Source organism: Schistocerca americana, chromosome X (assembly GCF_021461395.2).
Source record: "Schistocerca americana isolate TAMUIC-IGC-003095 chromosome X, iqSchAmer2.1, whole genome shotgun sequence".
Classification (NCBI taxonomy): domain Eukaryota; kingdom Metazoa; phylum Arthropoda; class Insecta; order Orthoptera; family Acrididae; genus Schistocerca; species Schistocerca americana.
In genome coordinates this window covers 123,606,103-123,631,418 of record NC_060130.1, presented here as the reverse complement: position 1 = coordinate 123,631,418, position 25,316 = coordinate 123,606,103, and the positions used below count along the sequence as shown (strand labels likewise).

Genomic DNA, 25,316 nt, shown 5'->3' with positions numbered 1-25,316 from the left:
GGTGGAATACTTAACTTTAATCCATTAATGATGAACGTCGGTCTGGACGGTACATGATTCTCAATATCAATAGTAACTGATAATGGCACCTTGCTAGGTCGTAGCAAATGACGTAGCTGAAGGCTATGTTAAACTATCGTCTCGGCAAATAAGAGCGTATTTTGGCAGTGAACCATCGCTAGCAAAGTCGGCTGTACAACTGGGGCGAGTGCTAGGAAGTCTCGCTAGACCTGCCGTGTGGCGGCGCTCGGTCTGCAGTCACTGATAGTGGCGACACGCGGGTCCGACGTATACTAACGGACCGCGGCCGATTTAAAGGCTACCACCTAGCAAGTGTGGTGCCTGGCGGTGACACCACAGACATCCTGTAGTTCTCAAAAAACTTTTCAGGGTTTTCTTTACGTTTGTTGTGTAGCAGAGTGAATGTTCCCCTCTCTGATCTGTCCTCAATTATTGGATGAGTCCAAAAACGTTTTTTTTGTGTACGTCGTCTCCGTCGAATCAGTAACAATGCAGCACATATTATTGTTGCAGATTGTTTACTTAATACATTCATTTCTCAATGCTGCGATGTCACCCAGGCAGGTCTGAAACGCTAGTGAGCCATATATGGCCACGTTCACGCCTTTGGTCGTTAGGACGCGTTGCGCTGAAAGAAGCTATATACACGGTCGAATGTGGTCATCACCAGGCGACTTTTGAAGCTGCTTCTTTAGACGCTGAGCGTCCAGCTTCAAAAAACGCAAGTGTGGCCGTAGCCTTAGTACCACGTTTGGACGTCATGATGCACCTTTACATACTCCCTTTCCCCCTCCCCCCTTCCCTTGTACACACGGCTGGTTGTATGGTCCCAAATTTCTTTCAACATACCGACGCGTTGCTCTAATCTCCCGCGATCTTGTGCTGCAATAACTGTTTTAGAAATCTTTCTGCGTCGTTTTATTATGAGATCAATACATTTATCGACACGTTGTAGTAAGACCTGCTGTTTTTCTTTTGCACGATTCATTCTCTCGTTGCGTAAAAAAAGATAGAAAGTGTCTTATGGAATTATTGGTTGTTAGGCCACAAGGCTAAGTTAAATGATGACAGAACGCACAATCAATGAATCGAGATGACTTAGCCGGCCGGGGTGGCCGAGCGGTTCTAGGCGCTACAGTCTGGAACTGCGCGACCGCTACGGTCGCAGGTTCGAATCCTGCCTCGGGCATGGGTGTGTGTGAAGTCCTTAGGTTAGTTAGATTTAAGTAGTTCTAAGTTCTAGGGGACTGATGACCTTAGAAGTTAAACCCCATAGTGCTCAGAGCCATTTGAACCATTTTTGAGATGCCTTATCGTGACGTGTGTGGTCTCTTGCAACTTCTGTGTATTACTCATCGCACAGTGACATGGCGAAGTTATTGTTGTCCTGAGAAAGTATCCAGTCGTGCGGCCTCTGTGAGATTTCTGAGCATACATAATTATTAGCGTTTCTTTGTGTTCCTTGTTTTATTCGCAATAGGTTTCTTGTCTTTTTATTTCGCGTCAAGCGTTAACCTCTCGTAGCATAGGGATCATTAAAGGCATGTAATTCAATTTCGACAAGACTATCTTGAAAGAAATAGCCAAGTATTCGCTTTGAATAACTAAATTAATTAACACTACTCATATATTGTGTTAATTTGCCTCATATATCTTATTAGTTTCTACCAGTAACCTGATGTGTTGTTTCAGTGGCAACAGAATTTCCACACATACTCAATTCAACTTCGAAACTTGCTTATAAATGTCGTTAGTGCTTATTTTTCTAATTAGTGGATCATAATTTAAAAAAAAAAACTATGTTGAATGTATTTAACAGTTCATCTAGCTTGCATACCAGCAGCTATAATGGCCTGTTAGTATGATACTAAAATACAACCACTGCGTTGTACAAATGGCTCAAATGGCTCTGAGCACTATGGGACTTAACATCCATGGTCATCAGTTCCCTAAAACTTAGAACTACTTAAACCTAACTAACCAAAGGACATCACATAACACCGAGTCATCACGAGGCAGAGAAAATCCCTGACCCCGCCGGGAATCGATCCCGGGAACGCGGGCGTGGGAAGCGAGAACGCTACCGCACGACCACGAGCTGCGGACACACTGCGTTGTATCTTTGCGCAGAACAGCAACACGGGATTCCCGCAACTGCCCCTTACGGTCATTTCCTTGGTATGGGACTGACTTTTGTCCCCCAGAATCATCTATGCAAACGTAGGCCAGTTCCTCATTTTCGCTATAGGAACGCAGTAGGTAAACAGTTCAAACGCGAAAATACAGAACTGATTTCTCAAGCTGCGACACGGTCCCGAATGGAACAGTGATCCAGAAAGTGTAGAATAAGTTTCTTTATTTCACATCTATGATCACAAACTTGTTCGGTCCACAGCAAAGACCATCTTCAGATCTGCTGTAAACATGGGGGAAACGCGAATATAACAAGTGGATTGTCTACCGCTTAAAACGATAAAATAGGCTATGATGCAAAGTATTACTGAAATAATGTGAAAATCATGTGATTTAACAATGACGAGGCATATCTGTTTTAAAAACATGTCCTAACATAATGGAGCCACAGTGGCATAATCAAATGACAAACACAAAATCAGCGCCAGCATTGTCACACGTATATAAAATCTGGTATGTGCTAGAGTCCTCTTGTTCACAGCGCTGCTGCTCCAAACAAACCGCGTACAGTAACCACAAACTGTTTGTGTCACTGTCGCAAGCTCGTCAGATGCCGCTACAGCAGGCGTACACATATTTTTCAACGATATAATTGTACGATAAAAAATAAACAGAAGAATACAAACAGTAAAGTCTGTATCGATCGTAACAGGTGTATAAGACATTACAATAACAAAATGCAATAAGTTAAAACACGACAAAAGTTAGATTGTTGAAAAGAAAATAGTTAAGTTACAATAATTCTGATACGCACTTATGGCTAATTTTACATGAAAATATAATGACGTACATAAGAATAAGCAGGCGGAGTTCACAGAATAATATAAAAATGATAAAACAAATAGCGAAAGAAGCCAAATGAATGAAAACAGACTGTAGTAATAATCAGCGCCGTCTGATGGCGTGCCTGCCAGAATGCCGCATAGGCGAAAAGTGGTTAGAGGAACGTAACCGCCAGAGAACCCCTCGAATCTTGCCACACGTCGTTCCAAGAAAAGATAAGCAGAAAAAGCACAAGAAAACAAGACAGTTGTTCGCTCAACTTAAGAAAAAGAAGTAAATATGCGAAGCACACTATACTAGGTGAAGACAGAGGTAAAGACCGACAGAAGAGAGGCGATCAGTGATTAATGTAGAACAATGTCAAACAAAGCAAAGGAGATATTGGGTAAAAAATCGCTCTGCCCATTGAGCCCTTTTGCTGGCTCTTGTTTTTTCGTTTTATAAATTTCAAGCTTTTCTAACTCATCACATGGGCGCTAATACAAGCACGGCTGCTAGTGGGTTTGTTATTACTCTCATTTATACTAGTTACGGCATAGTTTATTTCATTTAGAGTACTCGTTCCCACAAATGCACTACACTGTTTACACTTAGCTAACAAGAGGCTACCCCTTCCACAAATAAAAACTCAAGTGCTTAGGGCGGTGAGATAGTGAACTCTGCTTGTGTGTTCAGAGATTTAAGTTGTTTTCAGTGGCAGGCTTATGGATTTAACTCTATAAACTAATGCTCGAGAGAGAGACTGGCAACTGTCTCTTGTTAATACTGTGCGACATTATTAAGAATGGGGCTAAGAGCTTTCCCATTCGACTGAAGCATGTGGGCCTGCCTCAAACACAGACTCACTATACCTAAAAATGTGTACTTATTATTATTATTGTTATTATTATACTTTAATGATTCTTTAAAGCCGGCCGAAGTGGCCGTGCGGTTAAAGGCGCTGCAGTCTGGAACCGCAAGACCGCTACGGTCGCAGGTTCGAATCCTGCCTCGGGCATGGATGTTTGTGATGTCCTTAGGTTAGTTAGGTTTAACTAGTTCTAAGTTCTAGGGGACTAATGACCTCAGCAGTTGAGTCCCATAGTGCTCAGAGCCATTTTTTGATTCTTTAAAAAAAACAGGATAATTGTGTTTCGTAGATCAAACGCATGTGTTACCTGTCCTCATTCACATGCTCAAACGTGTTTCTTGATGAACCCTCCTAGTACCACTGCGGTCAATACGACCCACTAAACACTCTGGAAATGCACACTGATGAGCCAGAACATTATGACCAATTCTCACCGCGAGGCTGTATGCTGCCTGGTAGCGTTGAGGGCACGTGAAGCAGTAAGAGAAGTATACGAATGGGGAATGATTCTAGCGACGATAAGTGGTGCAAATGCGGAAATACGCCGACTTAAGCGACCTTGACGAAGCCAGATTGTTGTGACCTAGTGCCTGGGAGCGAGCATCTCGGAAACGGCGAAGATGGTCAGCTGATCGCACGCTGCTGTGGAAAGTGGTTGAAGAATGCTGAAACCACGAGTAGGCGACAAGAAGTTGGACATCCATACCTCATCACAGAGCATAGGGATCGGAGTCTTACGCGCTCTCTCAATCTGTGGCAGATGTAACGACAGTGTACAGTGCTGGCGCAGACACGAGTGCAGTGTTGGACGTGGGGTTCCGCAGCAGAGGGCCCTTAAGTGTTGTCATGTTGACTCAACAGCATCGTCAGTTATGATTACAGTGGCCATTCGGATCATTGAGATTGGGCCACAGATTAATGTAATCGTGTCGCCTGGTCAAATGAATCCCGTTTATTGTTAAACCAGGTAGATGATCGCGTCCAGATGCGCCGTCATCCAGGCGAACGGCTGTTCGAAACATGCAGCGCGCCACGGGCACAGGCCGGTGGGAGCAGTATTATGTTATGGGGGACATTCACCTGGGCTTCCATAGGACCTACGGTAGTAATCGAAAGCACCGTGACAGCTGCGGACTACATGAACATTATTAGGGATCACCTGTAACCCCTTGTGCTTGATGTCTTCCCCAACAGCGATGGAATCTACCAGCAGTATAACTGTCCGTGTTACAAAGTCAGAATCGTGCTGCAACGGGTTGAAGAGCATGACAGTGAACATACGTTGATGTGTTGGCCATCAAATTCGGCTTATCTGAATCCGATGAAACCCAACTGGGATACTATCGGGCGTCACCTCCGCTGCCACAAACCAGCCTCATGAAAATTACAGGGCCTATGTGTATGCATCTGGTGCCACAAACCCCTGGAAGCCTATCAAGTACTTGACGAGTCCATAGCACGCACAGTCATTATTTATTTGTGTTCCAGAGGTGGACCAACACACTTTTAAGTTGGTGGTCATAATGTTTTGGCACATCAATGTATATCTCCCTTGTTTTAAAAACTATGATATTCATAGTACATGACTTTCTCCCTGTAATATTTCATCCATTTTTATATTTACAACATTTTATAACTTAATCATGTTTTTTTTTTCACTGACTATTACTGGGTCAATACGACCCCAATATAAATTCCTTTTTGTTTCTTGAATATTTATGAAAATAAAATGATGACTGTTACGTTGAACAACTGTAATGTACGTTTTTACGCTATTCGTTAAAATAATGCCAATACAGACTTCCTGTGTAGATAACTTGGGGCCTTTGTGAACCCAGTGGTATTCAGTGAAACAAAAAACCTGATAGTAGGAGGGTTAATCTATAATTCATTGAGGTCTGCCTAGTGGGAGAAATTTAATCGGTCTGCTAAAATTCTTTGACTATTTTGTCTTCCTATCACGCTCCTCCGCCTTTACTACGCGTTTTCAAAATCTATTACATGTTTATAGAAGCCATTTTACAGCTATCGCGCTACAGTGCAATGGCGTAGTAGTATATCTTTCCTGGTGCTCTTAAATGCGAGAAGCTACCTCAGTGAACTTGCCTTCTTCTCTACGCCTTCTTCTTCTTCTGAAATGGTAGACGGATGCCCTCCCTGGCGCCACCACTCACCCCGTGACGGAATTCGAGGACCTCATCCGTCTGCGTCTCGTGTAAATCTCATGTCCAAGGGTGAGAACTTTTTATAAATGTGTATCTGAAGAGGGAAGTGAGCACGAGCCTGGTATTGACCTAGTTGGATGGGGGAAACCGCCCAAAACCCACATCCAGACTGGCCATCTCACCAACAATTGTCGTTAATCCCGAACAGGCTCGCCTTCCCCAGCCGTGGAAGCGGCGCACACAGCTACTTGGGCAGGCTCGGCGGACTTCCCTGATTAACACAAAATTTTAGAAACTCCGAACTTAAGTAAAGCAGTCACGAAACCAAAAGTAATGTAATTTACTAAGGACGGACCTGCTAGAGGTTGCCCGCCTTATGGCTTCCTCCTGCTAACAAACAGCTCATTCAGTTATTTGATCCCACAGTTGCCTTCTCGTTCTTCCTCCAAAGAGTTGGCGATTCGTCTGTTCCAGTCACAGTGGAAGTTGCATCTAAAGGCGTTGGATGATGTACCTGTCTATTTCGCCGTCTGAAGCAACTATTGGTTACAAAATCACTAAATACGCTCAGATGACAAAAGTCATGTGACAGCAATTTGCACATATACAGATGGCGGTAGCAACGCGTACAAAAGGTATACACCCTCAGTGCACTGAGGCAGTGCACCAGAATAGTAGTTGGAGCTAGACGCATGGGACATTCCATTTCCAAATTCGTTAGGGAGTTTGATGTTCCGAGATCCACAGAGTCAAAGAGTGAGTCCTCTAACCACGAACAACGCAGTGACCGACTGTCGTCACTTAATGACCGAGAGCAGAGGTGTTTACGTAGAGTTGTCAGTGCTAACAGACAAACAACACTGCGTGATATAAACGCAGAAATTAACGCGAAACGTACGACGAACGTTTACGTTAGTACACTGCCATGAAATCTGTCGTTAATAGGCTCTGGCAGCAGACGACCGACAGGAGTGCCTTTGCTAACAGCACGACGTCGCCTGCAGCGACTCTCGTCGGCTCGTGAACATATTGTTTGGAACCTAGACGACTGGAAAACCGTGACCCGGTCAGATGAGTCCTGTTTTCAGTTGATTAGAGCTGATGGTGAGGTTTGAGTGTGCCTCGGACCCGACGAATCCGTGGACTCAAGTTCTCAACGAGACACTTTGCAAGTTGGTGGTGACTCCATAATTGTGTGGGTTGTGTTTACATGGAATGAACAGGGTCCTCTGATCCAGTTGAACCGATCATTGACTGGAAATGGTTATGTTCGGCTACTTGGAGGTCATTTTCCATGGAATTTTGATGGATGACAATGCACCATATCACCAGGCCACAATTGTCCTTGATAGGTTTGGAGAACATTCTGGACAATTCGAGCGAATGGTTTGGCCACACTGATCGCCGACGTGACTCACATCGAATATTTATGGGACATAATCGAGAGGTCAGTTCGTGCACAAAATCCTACACTGGCAACACTTTTGTAATTATGGACTGCTGTAGAGGTGTTTCTGCAGGAACTTCCAACGACTTGTTGAATCCATGCCACGTCTAGTTGCTGCACTACGTCGGGCAAAATGAGTTCCGACACTGTATTAGGAGGTATCTCGTGACTTCTGTCGCCTCAGTGTACTATGTTAGAATTTGCTAGGTTCTAGTCATACAGGAAGAATATGCTGCCCAATTTGTTTCCTTGGTGCTAAGGGCACCTTCCGTTCTAGAGAGCATTGGGCCAGTTTAGGTACGAGGGCGTGCTGCAAAGTAATGCCTCCGAATTATTTATGTGAAAACTCTTAACGCTAATTTAATAAAAGAAGCATTGTTAACGCTCTACATCTTTATTCTTCTTGTCTACATAAATATTTCTCAGCATAGTCACTCAGGTGACAAACACATTTCTCCCAGCGAAAGACCAGTTTGTTGTTACCGTCACTGTAGAATGTTTGACTTTGTTTACGGAGTCACAACCCCACTTCTACTTCCACTGCTTGATCAGTATCAAAGTTAAGTCCTCGAAGGTGTTCCTTAAGTTTTGGAAACAGATGAAAATCGGATGGGGTCAAGACGGGGATGTATGGAGGCTGATCGATGACAGTGAAACCATGGCGTCGGACTGTTGCAGATGTCGCAACGCTCGTGTGTGCTCTGGCATTGTTATGCTGAAGGAGAAGGTGATCCATGTGTGGACCAACTCTTCCAAATTCGAAACTCTATTACAGCACGCTGTTTCTCACGCACCGACACAGTTACGTTACACATCGCCATGTTACACGCTACAGTTCGGCAAAGGGCTGCCAATATATAGACATGAAGAATTCTGCTAACTTTTGTTTTACTTGAAATGCTTTAAGAGTTTTCACATAAAAAGTTCGGAGGCGTTACTTTTCAGCACACTTCGTACGTTAGTCCTAAGGCTGAAAATAATTTATGAGTAACAACTACTCCAATATCGATTCCTATAAATTTACGGTAAAATTCTTCAATGACCCCGACACGTTCACATTGCTGTTTATCGACACGAAAACGCTACTCGCAAATACTCCTCTAAAATACACGGAGACGTGCTCCAAATACATTATCATCACGATTTACCGGTATACAGTGGGGAAAGAGGGACACGAAATGATGTCTTGATCACCTACGTAACCAACAAGAACCAACTCTGATCCCAGAGCGTACAGTCGGATGTTTTGTTGAGCATCCTACAAAGAATTCGCTATTTTCCTCTCGATATCTTTGCAAATTGTCTGTATGACCTCAGAAAACAACGATTCCTGTCTACCACATAGCACTGTAGATGAACGAGAACCATCTGTGATCCTACAATGATAAGCAACAGAGTCATGACCAGCCATCTAACAGCGTCTTGAATCTCCTCTGCTTCATAGAACAGTTGCAGTGGTAATCGTCCTACAAGCCTCTCTTCGCTGTTGGAGGTAGTTGGTATCAGACATACTGTAACTGGTGACGCAGTTTCTCTCATTAAGAACCAGTCGCTTGTCAGTGAGCTATCAGGGTGGAGCGGCGCTCTTTTAAAGAAGCGGTTCAAATACCCATCGGGGCACCTAGATTTAGGTTTCCCACGGTTTTCTCAAATTGACTGAGGTAAATGACTTAATGCTTCCTTTAAAATGGACACGGCCGATATCCTTTCTTATACTTTTTCATTTCGTGTTTGTGCTTCGTCTCTAATGACCTCGTCGTTAACGTGACATTAACTCGCAACGCCCTTAGAACAGAAAAATTTCGTGCTTATGTTAGTATTACTTAATTTCAATTATTGGAATACATACTGCAATCGCCTCTGTTATTTGTGCAAGGGACTGATGAAAACTAGGAATCATGCATTTTCTGAAGATGGATAATGGTTTTACGCACGTAAGTTTCACACTGAGGTGACAAAAGTCATGCGGTATCTCCTCACATACTGTCGGACCTCCTTTTGCCCGGTGTATTGCAGCAATTCGACGTGGCATGGACTCAACACGTCGTTGGAAGTCCCCTGCAGAAATATTGAGCCAGGCTATCTCTATAGCCGTCTATAATTGCGAAAATGTTGCCGGTACAGGATTTTGTGCAGGAAATGACCTTCCGATTATGTCCCATAAATGTTCGATGGGATTCATGTCCGGCGATCTGGATGGCCAAATCATTCACATGAGCTGTCCGGAATGGTCTTCAAACCAATCACAAACCATTGTGGCCCGGTGACATGGTGTGTTGTCATCCATAAAAATTCCTTAGCAAATGGGTGCAAATGGTCTCCAAGAAGCCGAACATAACCATTTCCAGTCAATGATCTGTTCAGTTGGATCAGAGGACCCAGTCCATTCCATGTAAACACAACTCACACCATTATGGAAACATCACCAGCTTACACAGTGCCTTGTTGATAACTTGGGTCTGTAGCTTTGTAGGATCTGCGCCACACTCAAGGTTCCAACCGATGTGGTCACAAGTCCAGGAGCGGCGCTGTAGGCGATGTAGTGCAGTTAGCAAAAGCGCTCGTGTCAGTCGTCTGCTGCCATAGCCCATTAACGCCAGATTTCGCCGCACTGTACGATCGGATACCTTCGTCGTACGTCCAACACTGATTTCTTGCGTTTATTTCACGCAGGTCCGCTAGCCTGTCAGCACTGACAACTCTACGCAAACGCCGCCGTTCTCGGTCGTTAAGTGAAGATTGTCGGCCACTGAGTTGTCCGTGGTCAGAGATAATGCCTGAAATTTGGTATTCTCGCACACTCTGGACACTGTGGACCTCGTAATATTGAATTCCCTAACAATTTCCGAAATGGAATGTCCCATGTCGCTAGCTCCAAGTACGGTCATAATTTTGTCGGGCACCTTTTCACATGAGTCACCTGAGTACAAATGACAGCTCCGCCATCGCACTGCCCTTTTATACGTTGCGTACGCGATGCTACTACCATATGTATATGTGCATACCACCATCCTACGACTTTAGTCACCTCACTTTATATTGGTACTTGCATGTGGTTTAAGCTGGTCTGGCGCTTGAGCATGATGATTACACGGAATTGAGGCGCAAATAATTCACGTCGCGTAGGAAAGGTTTTATACAAAACCACTGTTATTTAGTGATGGCATGTACCTAAGTGTGATACCTTAAATAGAAAAATTGTGATGTACAAAAACATTAGAATGCGTTATTCTGATACAATTTAGAAGCAGACCAGGAAAATGTTCATACAAGAATTGACGTAAAACTGAAACGAAAATCACCTCAAGACACTAAATGCATCATGCTTCTTCAGTAGACGTACTATCTTCGAACGAAGACAGATTCTCATTCATTATTTTATTTGCAGATCCCATCAGCGGTCAAAGTTTGGTGCCGGCCTGTACCTGGATAACGCTGTACATTCCTGCCAACGGTACTATTTAGCGGTAAGTCTTCCCAGGAATAACCACAGACGTACCACTTACAAATATCTATATAATTTTGACCATTGACGCTGAGATAAAATCACGAAAAAAAGCAAACGATCACAGCCTTATTTATCATCAACAAGAATTCGCTAACAGGCAATAGGAAAAAAGTCGGACTGTCTGTTTATAACACATCAACATCCATTCAAATATTGACGTTATGCCTAATGTCGCAAACGAATCTCATTGAAATAACGTCTTGTATTCCCTGTAAATACTGTCCATTAATTGTTTTAGTGCCACTTTTTGAACACTTTATATAGTTCAACATTGCATAAAATGGAATTTACAAAGCCAAAGCTCACGGTTTCCAGCAGTTTCTTTAAACTGAAGTTGTCTGTTTGGTTAATTAGGTCACTGAAGATCTTATCAAAAATTGGTAAAACTTCTTGGTTGAGCTACAGTTCACATACCTCACATGCTAATTCACCTAAGTATGGTCTGATGGGCTCACTTTAAGTTCACACAGTCGTACAGGTTACACTGCAGCACTGTAAGGAAATTTCAGATGCGTCCACTGTCTCATAACTAGCGTCACAATCTACTTCTACAGGGGACTAGCCATCGCCGGAACAGCCGCAAGTATCAACACAAGAGAAACTGTCGAGTTACTGCTCACAGTACTGTTATACAGGTTCTCTACATACAGAAGTATATTTGCAGTGCTATGGTCTCTATTTATGTGAGTGACCCTTGTGATTCACCAACATCTGTTACTTAAGTGTACGTACTTAGATAAGTTAATACAATCCAAGGCAAAAAATGACACATCATGAAAGAATTATACGACTTGGACGGAAATCGGTATATTTGATGTACATGTACATACAAACAAATGACTACAATTTCAGAAAAATTGGTTGAATATTCAAGAGAAAGAGCTTCGTAAATTGAGCAACTCAGTAAGGCGTTGGTCCACCTCTGGCCCTTATGCAAGCAGTTATTCGGTTTGGCATTGATTGATAGTGTTGTTGGATGTCCTCTTGTGGGATATCGTGCCAAATTCTGTTCAACTGGTGTGTTAGATCGTCAAAATCCCAAGATTGTTGAAGGGCCCTGGCCATAATGCTACAAACGTTCTCATTTGGGGAGAAAGCCAGCAGCCTTGCTGGCTAATGTAGGATTAGGCAAGCACGAAGGTAGCAGTACTAACTCTCGCCATGTGCAGTAGGGCATTGTCCTGCTGAAATGTAAGCGCAGCATGGGTTATCATGAACGACGACAAAACGGGGAGTATAATATCGCCGACGTACCGCTGTGCTGTAAGGCGGTCGCGGATGACAACCAAAGACGTCCTGCTATGAAAAGAAATGCCACCCCTGACCATCACTCCTATTTGTCGAGCCGTATGGCAGGCGACAGTCAGGCCGGTGTTCCACTGCAGTGTGTGGCGTCTCTGGACTCTCACTGACGAGTAGGTTGTCTTGAGTAATGAGTCCCGCTTCGAAATGAACCCCAGTGGCCAGCGAAGACGTGTCTGAATTCGCCCAGGACAGTGGTGGGATACCAATCTGACCGTCGTCCACAATGTGACTCGACAACCAGGAGTGATGTTCTGGTGTGCCATTTCTTTTCATGGTAGGATCCCTTTGGTCGCCATCCAAGGCACCCTTACAGCACAGCGGTACTTCCACAATATTCAACGCCGCGTTTTGTTGCCCTTCATGCCAAGCCGTCCTGGGCTTACATTTCAGCAAGATAACGCCCGCTCGCACACGGCGAGAGTTTCTACTGCTTGTCTTCGTGCTTGCCAAACCCTACCTTGGCCAGTAAGTTCACCGGATCTCTCCCCAATAGAGCATATTTGGAGCATTATGGATACGCCCCTCTAACAATCTTGGGATTTTGACGATCTAAGGCACCAATTGGTCAGAATTTGGCACGATATCCCTCACGAGGACATCCAACAACTTTATCAATCAATGACAAGCCAAATAAGAGTTTGTATAAGGACCAGAGTTGGACCAGTGCTTCATTAACCTGTTCAGTTTGTAATGTTCTTTCTCTTGAATAAATAATCCAATTCTTTATGAACTTGTAATCATTCGTTTATCTGTACATGTACATCACATCTACCGATTTCCGCCCCATTCGGACAATTCTTTCATGGCGTGTCTTTTTTTTGTCTTAGTGTGTTGCTATGTTGTCCGTGATTGAGAACAGAGCAAGTGAGCCAGAACTTTAAGTGTAGTCAAGTATTTTTGTAGATGTATATGGTGAACAGATGAGAAAAAATGAGTCGGAATGTCGGTATCAGGTGAGTAGTTGTCAACATAGCGGGAATCTCTTGCACAGCACGTGCTCCTCTGTGCGTTTACTGACGGACAAGACCCGTCTCTGAAATTGGCTTTGAAAAATACTAATTACACTAATTGTAGCTAACTATGAAATTTTTTCCACCAGAAAATCGGGGTAAGTGGTCGTTGTACAAACAGTGACTGATAGTTACGATCTAATTTTCAGTGTGCTGAGGCCATTAAAAAGGAAATGCTTTCCCCGTTTTAATATGGTATATCTATAGAGTGTGTAACACTGACACATCTAGCTAGATTAATGGACACGCACTCTGACTCCAAGGAAACTGTGGGTCTGAGATTAACGCCTATCCTAATGGAATAGACTGCGGTTTTAAATGGAAGGGAAGTAGCGGAGAATTTAATGACCATCGATATAGGGATCGCTAAGAACAAGGGAGTACTGTTTTAATAGTTTTGACGTTAAAAGGTCTTTAAACACTATGACCGGCGTGGGGGGAGTCATACATGCCCTAACCAACATTTTCTGTCTAGGAAATTTCAAAATTTGACAACTCGGTTAAACATAAACACTGTGATCTATGTCTCATTTTAAAGAGGAGGAATGGAAGTTTCTGCCATTATCATTCTGACCTCCTTGGCCGCCGTATATCGCGAACTGTGCACACGAGAATTGAACCAACGATTCTCGACTTCATGAATTCAACACTGGAATTATATCTCTGGGACTAATCATCAGATCTAAGTGGGCTGTTTAGAGGAGGAGTGTATATGTGGACCCAAAACCAACGCACACGAATATGGCCATGTAAATGTAATCCCATAACTTGGCCAACATCTGACAAACCTAAGTCAAATATGAGTGTGGATTTTCTCATGTGCCAGTAAGAGTCTCTAATAAAGATGCACTCAGATCCAATGAATTCATTTGACAAACACAGTATAGCAGCGATGGAACAAAACTGGAGCTATACCGGAACCAACATCCACATGTTGAAAAAAATTATTTCCAGTATAGTATACGCGATTAGTGTTTTCATGAAAATAGGCTGCAGCATATTCCTAGAGTCCCCATTTAAAACCGGTACTTGAAGCTTTGTGAGTAGGGTTTCGCGGGTTAGTTTACATCTATCTTCAAGCGTCTGCCTGTTCAGGGTTTCGGTATTTTCGTGACGCTCTCCTGTGAGTTAAATAAACCTGTGACCATTCGCGTTGCCCGTATTTGTATACATTATACATTAATGTTATCACTGCGTATGTTCGACGACAGAGTGCAACAACCTCTCACCGACGACAGGTGGCAGCACAAGCAGTGGAGGGTATGTAAAGTGTGTCAGTGGTGGGGTGGGAGAGGGGGTAGGGACAAAAACAGTGCAGTCGTTGTCGTAATGCGGAAACGGAGCGATTTATCTAATGGCCAAAATTACATGGCCATTGGCTTTATCGCCATGGGTTTCTGAAACGGATAAGTTTGTAAAATGTTCGCGCGCCGCCGTGGTTAACGTATACCGTGCATGGTAAAACGGCGCTACCGAAAACTGACGCCGAAGCAACTGTAGTGCAACACTGCCCATCGATGACAGAAGTGAACGACGGCTGCAAAGGTGTGTGCGGGAGAACATACATGCAACTGTTGAGCAACTGATCGCCCAGATCAGTTGCTCAACAAGCCTTCAGCAAACCTTGCTCCATATGGGCCTCCGCAGCAGGCTCCTGTTTCATGCACCTATACGGTCTGCCGTTCGTCAGCGACGAAGATTGGAAGTTGTACGCCAGTACTGCAACTGGGCGTCCACTGAATGGCGGCAGGTTGCCTATTCAGACGAATCACATTTTATGCTTCATCGGCCAGATAGCGTGAAGCGTGTGAATGCAAACAAGGAGAGAGAATTATAGTCTGGGAAATGTTTTCGCGACATTCCCTGGATGATCTCGGCATTCTAAAGGCACGATGAATCAACGTAAGTATCAGGTATTCTTGGGGATCATATCCACCCCTATACGTAGTTTTTTTTTCTTTTCCCTCAGCACGATAGCATCTACCAGCATAACAATGCAACATGTCAAAAAGCTTGCAGTGTCCGTGCATTGTTCAAAGAGCACCAGGATGCACTTACCGTACTCTCCTGTCCACCAAGCTCATCGGATTTAAACTCAGTCGTGAGTCTGTGGGAGAACCTCAATCAGGCTGTTCGCGCTATGGGTCCTTAACCCAGCTGGCCACGGCAATGAAGTCGGCATGGCTCCACATCCCTGTCAATACCTTCTAAAACCTCAACGACTGTCTTCCTCCAAGTCTCACATTGGTCCACACTGGAAAAGGTGGTTTTCAGGGTTTTAACAGTTAGTCACATTAATGTGACCAGACAGTGTACATCAGCTGTTAGTCCTATTTGATATGGATCCCACAAACTTTAAGAATATTCTAGGATGGGTTGCACGAGTGTCTCATGTGAGCCACTCAAAAAATGTTCAAATGTGTGTGAAATCTTATGGGACTTAACAGCTAAGGTCATGAGTCCCTGAGCTTACTCTCTACTTAACCTAAATTATCCTAAGGACAAACACACACACCCATGCCTGACGGAGGACTCGAACCTCCGTCAGGACCAGTCACACAGTCCATGACTGCAGCGCCTTAGACCACTCGGCTAATCCCGCGCGGCTGTGAGTCACTCATTTCCAAAACGTCCTTTATACTTTTTTTGTGGAAATTGAGTTACTGTTACCATAGCATTCATCAAATTTTCTTACACCATATTAAACTACGGTTTTCGTTCAAAACGTCCTTTAAACCATTGCAATTCAATAATAAAATCCTGAAATATGTCTATTTAGTTTCAGCATGTCCCTTATGCAATCCAACATGGCCAACTCATCTACCGTTAATTTTTGTAACAAAACGACCTATATCCTTTGCCTTTTTCTAAGCAGTGTGTCATTTTTCTTTTCAAAAGTGACCATTACACACAGTGCAACTACCAACCATTTTAAGGAATAGGGTAATTTAAAATCATTATGTAGGGTATTTTTCCAGTGAAATGTGTTGTGGTAGAACTGGCGGTCAGTTGAAGCTAAGTTTTGTTTACTGTTGACGATAGGTTATGTTTTTCGTTTATTGTGAAGTTGGTGCTTGTTTTGTGTGTTCACCATGGCGTTTTTGATAGTTTTTACTGTCAAAATTCTTACCAATAATTAAAATTAGGCTGTTTTAAGTGTTCTTCTGCGTTTAAAGTGAGCTTCTTGTTTTAAAAGTGTACTGTACAGGCAGTGTTATAGGCCTAAAAGTTGATAAACTTTGTGGTTAACCAGTGGAGGAACTAAAACCTCAAACTACTGAACAACAGATTATGAAGGGACTAAAGATAACTCCATGTCAGAAGAACAAAGGAAGGAAACGTATAAAGGATCCAGATAAATGGAAAAAGACAATAGAGAAGCGGAAGCTCTACATGTCAAAGAATTTGCCAAGACTACCACAGTGACTTCATTCTGTTCAAGTTTTTAAGTGTAATCAGCTTATTATGCAAGATGTTCGTAAGTTTCATGGAGGCTTTTATTCTTCAAAGAATAAAATTGATCGGGATAACTATGTACTTAAATATATTGTGAGAGAAACACTTAAATGGAGGAGAACTAATGAAGATGAACGGATACAAATCATTTAAAATTGGAATCGCTATCTAATCCCACAAACCAAATCTGGAAACACTTCTTTGGTTCGGGTATGTAAGAAATCCTTTTGTGGCAAACTTGGTGTTAGTGAGAAAAGAGCTCAACGAGATGTAAGAGACATTTCTGCTCCAGAAATTTAGCTGTAGAGAATAGAGGAGAAGACAGTAAGTCTAAGCTGTTTGAGGCTAAAAGGCGTTCTGTAAAGACATTCATAGAGAGTCTCTGTCCACTTTAAAAACATAATTGTAAAAACATCAGAATAACAAGACAGTATTTTTCGAGCCATCTTTCAATAAGTAAGTTTCTCAAGGCTTACAATTCAAGAGTAGAAAGTGGTCTTCAAGTTCCATATTCATATTTTTATGAAATATTTGTCAAAGATTGTAACTTAAGCTTTGGCTCTCCTGCTGTGGACAAGTGCTCCAAATGCATCCAGTTTCAGTTGAAATTAGACATTGGGGACAAGTCGGTAGAAATTGATTTCAATCTCCACAAAAAGAGGGAAGAAGCATTCTTTAATTTACTGAAAACTGAAAATGAAATCACCCTATCCTTTGACTGGCAAAAGAATTTGGTTTTACCCAAAATCCTTGACCAGACAGCTTACTATAGACGACAGTTCTATTTATTTAACTTTACTATCTGCCAAGGTAAATCTAAAGATAAGCAGACAAAAGACCATGTTATATATCACTGGACGGAGTCGGACTTCAAAGAAGATTCGAACGAAATAGCATCAGCAATTTTTTATTGGCTAAAAAATACTTTCCCTTGGAAGGAGTGACCACTGTAAGGCTTTTTACGGATAGTTGTGAAGGACAAACCCGGAACAGTTCAATAATTATTATGCTTCAATACTGGTTGGTAAATGAAGCGCCGCCAAATACTAAAGACTTTTTTTTTTTTAGTATTCCCTGTACCAGGTGATTCGTATATGCTGCCTTATCGTCTATTTGGCAGCATTGAGAAGGAAATACAAAATTAAGACACTATTATTAAGCCTGAGAAATACACTGAAATCTTTAAGGAATGTGGAAGTGTTTTCAGTATGACTGAGAGCTGTAATATTTCTGACTGGAAGAAGGTATGTGAAAACTACCAGAAGAAGCCTGGAAATTGGCACTATAAATTTTCAACTGTTAAAAGATTTATTATAGCACTAGGCAATGTGCCAGCCTGTGAAGTACTTGTTGCAGGTGAACCTTGTATAACACCAATCTCGGAAAGGCGAAAAAACTACTTAGCCCTGGATTTAAAGTTCAAAACTTTGAACTACCGTTAGTACTACCTCGGGTAACAGTAAAATAGCTGAAAGTTAAAGATGTCAACAAGCTTCTGACTCTTCCCTTTGGGGAAAACTGGGCTCAAAATGAAGACCTGGCCTTCTACAAAAATGTTATATTCAATTCAGTACAGAACAGACCTGAAGAACAAGCTGATGATGAAAACGCCAGTGGAAACATGGGTGATGAAAATGTCTTTTAATTACTTCACGGCAGTTAATAGGAGAAATCCAGATTTAAATAAGTAAATGACTACCCATAAGGTCACTTTTAAAATTTATGTTTTCTGTAATATGTGTAGGTTTAATGTAACGTATTTTTTAATAATTTTCTGATAAATGTATGTTCCTATCTGTTTCCCTAACTTAACCAGAAATTATTTCAGTTGTTTTAAAAATACCTACAGACATTGTTTCCACAAAAATTAAATTATATACGTTTACTAAACAAATATTGTTTATAGTTTTTCCCCTATTTCCTTTTTCAAATTGTCTCTTATCCGAAGTTTTTATTTTCAAAATGTCTCTTCTCCATATTTTGGTTCCAAAACGTCCCTTATCCAAGAGTTTTTTAGTTATAATAAAATTATGAAATAAGTTATTTTTATTATGTTTTAATAACAAAAATAGATGACTAAGAAACATGCAGAAAAAAATTCAAGTTTATACATACAACAGAAATTGTTAAATACGTTTTTCACTAATTACCGAAATTTATGCCGGTTGGATAAAGGACATTTTGGAACTAAGCGACTCATGGTGTCGGCTCCAGATCCTTAATGTCCTGCCGCCATTTCAGTCTGCGCACTCGCATAGTGCGCGCAGCCGTTGCCATGGATATAATGTGGGCAACGGTCTTAAGGCAGAGCAGGGTGTCTCTCTAGCCGCGCCTTCGTGTGCACCAGCCGACGTTTGAGCTGGGAGCTCATCACGACACCTTTGGTCTTCTGTGTGTCAGCGTCAGCTGAATAGCTCAAGTGATCTACGCATCATCAGACTCTAAGTCGAACATCCGTAAACGTTATTTGGTTTTCTCTCTGGTTCATCAATTTGATTGTCTGTGCTCAAGTGTTATACGACCTTGACTGCTTAAGAAGCACGATTGTTATTTATATTTTTGTGTATGGTGTTCCGTATTTGAAATATACCTGGTTCACTGTGTCCTGCTTCCTGATTGCGATCCTGATTTACCGATTCCTTGTGAAGTCTATATTGGTATACTTCATCTCATACGCCATATCCTTTCTAAAGGGTCTGTATTTTCCCAGTATCCTGCAAATGATGTGAAGTCAACCACTTACTTTACCCTCAGCTGAAATGATGTGATCATTCCATTTCATATCTCCACAAATTGTTACACCCAATATATTTGTATGTATTGACTATAGTTGTGACTCACTGACATTTTAATCCTATGATACTATGTTTTTCGTTCTGTGAAGCGCACAGTTTTATTTTCTCTTTACTGAATATTTATGCAGCTTTCTTCAGACAGTACTACATTATAAATAACTTCATCTGCTTTAATGAATATTGCTTTCCAGGTCATTAATAGACAACACGAACAGCCAGGGTCCCAAAGTATTAGCCTAGGGCACGGTAAAGCTATTTCTACATGTGCCGAACATGTATCGATGACTATGTACCCAGCATAACATGTACGTCCTCCTTGCCAAGGCATTCTCAATCCAGTCACAAATTTCGTCTGATACCCCATATTATTGTACTTTCTTCAGAAAAAGGTCGTGTGGTACCGATTCAAGTGTTTTTCAAAAGTCAGGAAATATTGCATCTACTTGATTGGCTTTGTCATGGTTTTCCCGTTGTCATGTGGGAGGCGCAAAAGAAGTGTTTCACATGGCCCTATGATTCGGAATCCATGATGGTTGACATGGAGGAGGTCATTCTGTTCTATATGCCTCGCTAGGTTCAAGCTCAAAAAAATTTTTTTTGTAAGATTCAACAACAGATGAATGTTAATGACTTTTTGTGGATGACCCCTGCTGCCTATAATCCTCTGTTGTAGACGGGTGCAACCTGTGCCTTCTTCCACCCACTAGGCACAGATTTTTTGCTCGACGGATCTGCGATATATTAGGTTGAGATGCTGTATAGATTCCGACAGGGATTCCGCTGGACCCAGGAGCCTTTATCAATTTTAGTGTTTTCAGATGTCTCTTAACATCGCTGACATTAATATTTGTATCACGTATTTTTGCAGTGGAGTGCGAATTAAACTGGGGAAGTACTCCTTGATCTTTGTATGTAAAAGGACATTTGAAACGTAACTTAAGCCTTTCTGTTTTTGCTACTCTGTTTCAGTTCCTGTGTCATCGACGAGTGTCTGGACATTAACTTTCATGCTACTAACGACCTTCATATTTGACCAGCATTCCCTAAGCTTCTGTGAGTGGTCTGCACTCTTATGGCACTCGTTTTTGGCTTCACGAACTGACATTTTCACAGCCTAATGTTGTTAAAATTGATATGAACTCTTACACTCATCAGAGGAAAATAGACGATTTCTCATTTTACGGGTCTCTGATGATGTTCGTTCTGAAACTGAAAGGTGTTTTTGTATTGACCGTTTTTCAGCTAACAGTGAAAGAAACATAATTAGTCATGGTTTGCTATGCATACACGTCGTTGGATTTCCCCTTTCTGCAGTTACGTAAGGTTAATAGAGTGCCATTGCGTCACACTTTGGAAGCGTCCGTGAGTTCAAGGAAAATTTTGCGCAACTCACTATAAGTTAACGGACGTACTAGCCCAGTGTAGTTCAAGTGCACTTTTCATTTGTTTCATTTGCACAGGATGACATCTGTGGTTGTTTGGATGTCTTAACGTTGGCGAAACATTAACAACACGAAGGCATGTGATTTTGGAAGAGGTATGTCCTGCCTTCATTCTGCCTGTGAACTAGGTCATGCAGTTTGATGCACGTGAATTTCACACTGCCATGATACATCATAAATTTTCAAGCGTTCAGCAGGTCATCCGTTGCCGCAGTTACTCTAAGGATGAAAAAATATCTTAGCATGAGATGGGCATAGATGTCCCAACCTTTCGATTATTAACCTGCCCCTTAGTTCACTTTACAACAAAGCTATATTGTGGAACTTAGTTAAGTTTTTCTTATAATACAGGAAATACAGTGACGGAAAAAAATCGCAACGCCAAAAAATAATTAATACAGAGTAACGAAATTTTGGGAATAAATTTGTCTAGGTAGCATATTTAAGTGATTAACATTGCAAGATCACAGGGTAATTTAAGCGCAAAATAAGCCATTGCAAATGTGAAATGCTCGTACGTTAATAACAGGTGTAACCGCCAGTATGTTGAATGCAAACACGTAAACGTGCATGCATTGTGCTGTATATGAGCCGGATGTCAGATTGTTGGATGAAGTTCCACGCCTGTTGCACTTGGTAGGTCAATACGGGGATGGTCAACGCTGTTTATGGATGATGCAGGAGCTTTCGCGATGATGTGTCGTATGTGTTCGACTGGAGGCAGATCTAGTGATCGAGCAGGCCACGGCAACATGTCGACACTCTGTAGAACATGTTGGGTTACGAAAGGGGTATGTGAGCGAGCGTTATCCTTTTGGAAAACATCCCCTGGAATGCTGTTCATGAATGGAAGCTCTACAGGGCGAATCACGAGATTGACGAACAAATTTTGAGGCAGGGTGCGTGGGATAACCACAAGAGTACTCCTGCTGTCATACGAAACCTCACCCGAGACCATAACTCCAGGTGTAGGTCCAATGTGACTAACACATGGACATGGCGCGCGGTTTGAGGCGCCACGTCACGGATTGCGCGGACCCCTCCGCCGGAGATTCGAGTCCTCCCTCGGGCATGGATGAGTGTGTTGTTCTTACAAGGGAACCTCCCCATCGCACCCCCCTCAGATTTAGTTATAAGTTGGCACAGTGGATAGGCCTTGAAAAACTGAACACAGATCAATCGATAAAACAGGAAGAAGTTGTATGGAACTATGAAAAAATAAGCAAAGTATACAAACTGAATAGTCCACGCGTAAGATAGGCAATATCAAGGATAGGCTGAGGTCAGGAGCGCCCTGGTCCCGTGGTTAGCGTGAGCAGCTGCGGAATGAGAGGTCCTTGGTTCAAGTCTTCCCTCGAGTGAAAAATTTGATTTTTTATTTTCAGACAGTTATCTGTCTTTTTTGGAAGTGATTATCACATCCACAAGGAAACCTAAATCGGGCAAGGTAGAAGAATCTTTTTACTCATTCGCCAAGTGTACAAGTTAGGTGGGTCGACAACGTATTCCTGTCATGTGACGCACATGCCGTCACCAGTGTCGTATAGAATATATCAGACGTGTCTTCCTATGGATGAATCGGTTGACCTATGACTTTGCGATCAAATGTTTTCGGTTCCCATTGGAGAGACACGTCCTTTCGTCTACTAATCGCACGGTTTTGCGGTGCGGTGCGGTTGCAAAACACAGACACTAAACTTATTTTAGTGAACAGAGACGTCAATGAACGAACGGACAGATCATAACTTTGCGAAAATAAAGAAATTAAACTTCTCACTCGAGGGAAGACTGGAACCAAGGACCTCTCGTTCCGCAGTTGCCCACGCTAACCACGGGACCACGGCGCTCCTGATCTCACCTTGTCCTTGATGTTGCCTATCTTACGCGTGGACTACTCAGTTTGTTTACTTTGCATATTTTTTCATAGTTCCACACAACTTCTTCGTGTTTTCTCGATTGATCTGTGTTCAGTTTTTCAAGGCCTATCCACTGTGCCAACTTATAACTAAATCTGAGGGGGTTGCGATGGGGAGGTTCCCTTGTTAGCATAAGTTAGTTTAAGTTTGGACCCTTAGGAATTCACACGCATTTGAACATTTCTAACACACAGACAGGGCCTCAGCTAGCGTCTTTCTAACCAACAAACGGCCATCACTGGCACAGAGGCAGATCAGCTTACACCAGGAAACACAACACACCTCCTGCATGTCCTCCAATCAGCTCTCGCGGTGGTTTCGCGTCAGTGAATTGCACGCTGTTGGGCGTTTGGCTCGGAGCTGTCCTTGAAGTAACCGATTTGTATCAATTCGTTGTGTGACTGTGATGCCAACTGCTGCTCAAATTGCTGCTGCAGATGCAGTGCGCTGCGCCAGAGACATATGCCGAATGCGATAGTCTTCCGTCTCGGTAGTGCCACGTGGCCGTCCGAAGCCCGGTCTTCGTGCGACCGTACATTCTCGTGACCAGCGCTGCCAGCGATCATGTACAGTGGCTTCATTCCTGCTACGTCTTTCTGTAATATTGTAGTTTACACAACCTCGTTCAAACTCAGTGATGTGTTGATAATGGCGCCTTTGTCACCTTAAAGGCATTCTTGAATAATATCAATTCACCAGGTCCAGTCTCAAAGGTAACTAACGCCCACAACCGTTACATCGTGTACTTAAAGCAGACCTGATTTTCATCCTCACAGCTGGATTACTAGTCCCTCACTTATCCTACTGGCGCGAAATTTGAATAGACATCATCTTTCAGATCTCGAAACACGTCTACCAACTTTAGTTTACGTCGCACAACTCCTTCTTGGTGTAGCGATGTTTTAGTCCTTCATTGTATATACAGAATGGTTGTTTTGCCGATTCTGGTACTGTTTTTGGACCGTCTGTGCCCGTGTCATTAGAATCAGGATCATTTAAGATCCCCTACCCAACCTGTCACACTTATCTCCCCCACCTGCCAGTTTTATCAATCACTTTTGACCTCCCTCCCCATCCCCCTGTCAGACGGGCTAATTAGGAGATATCGGCAACCGAATATCATAGAAAATAAGGGCCATCCAGACTCAGCCCGTAGGTTAGAAGCTCCATAATTCAGATGCCACACTGTGTTACTTGAAGCATACGTAATAGACTCCTTCTTTAGTTGTGTAACGAAAATGATGGCAGACTTGTGAGTGAATTAGGAGATATTGGCAACTGAATGTCGTAGGAAATTAGAGCCATATGGGCTCAGCCCACAACTTAGAAGGTCCATTACTCAAATATCAGCCGTCCCAACATGCCACTTGAAGCATACATAGTAGGCTCCTTCTTTAAATTTTTAACAAACATTAAGCCAGATTAGGAAAAATCAACAATTGAATAACGTAGAAAATAATATGTGCTCGGACTCTGCCTGTAACTTACATGGTCCACAATTCAATAAACACCAGCAGTCACAACGAGCTGCTTAAAGCATACATAGTGCACCCTTTCTTTAGTTTTGGTACAAAAATTATAGGCAGACTCGTGGGCCGATTAGGAGAAATCGTCACTTGAATACCGCAGAACATACTGGTCCAGAGGCCTCGGCCCCTAATTTAGGAGTTCCATAACTCAATAAATATCAGCCATCGCAACATGTCACTTGCAGCATCTGTAGTAGACCCCTTCTGAATTTGTTAACAAAAAATGAAGCCAGATTATCAATCTGAACTGGAGAAGCCGTCAGCTGAATTATGCAGAAGATACAGGCCTCACAGCCTCAGCCCCTATCTTATGAGGTCTTTAATTCATTAACTATCAGAAGAAAGTGGCAACTGAACGCTGCAAAAAATAGGGGCTGCACATAATCTGCCCCTATTATACAAAGATCGTAGTTCGATAAATATCAGCAGTCACAAAATGCCCTTCTCTAGTTTTGTAACAAAAAATAAAGCAGACTCGTGGTCTGATTAGCAGAATTGGCAGCTGAATATCGTACAAAATTATAGAGCCGCATGGACTCAGCCTATAAATTTGTAGGTCCGTAACTCAATAAATATCAACTGCCACAATATGTCACTTGGAGCACAGGTAATAGACTCCTTCTTTAGTTTTGTAACAAAACATGTAGGCTGATAGGAGGGCTGATTAGGAGAAATCAGCAACTGAATAACGTCGAAAATAAAGGCCCTGCAGTCTCAGGCGATTACGAGGTCCATAATTCAATAAATTTATTTATTTCTTTACACTGAGGTGACAAAAGTTATGGGATAGCAATATGCACACATACAGATGTCGGTAGTATCGCGTAAACAAGGTATAAAAGAGCAGTGCATAGGCGGAGCAGTCATTTGTACTCAAGTTATTCATGTGAAAAGGT

At 42.5% G+C, this 25,316-nt stretch overlaps 1 protein-coding gene across 1 annotated transcript in view; it reads left to right on the top strand.

Moving 5' to 3' along the window:
• Positions 1–25,316, top strand: part of LOC124555626 (protein Malvolio) — a 368,432-nt gene that overhangs the window by 85,860 nt on the left and 257,256 nt on the right. Inside the window, exon 2 of the mRNA XM_047129599.1 lies at positions 10,848–10,926. The gene's annotated coding sequence lies outside the window, so the exon portion shown is untranslated. The remainder of the gene's footprint in view (positions 1–10,847; positions 10,927–25,316) is intronic.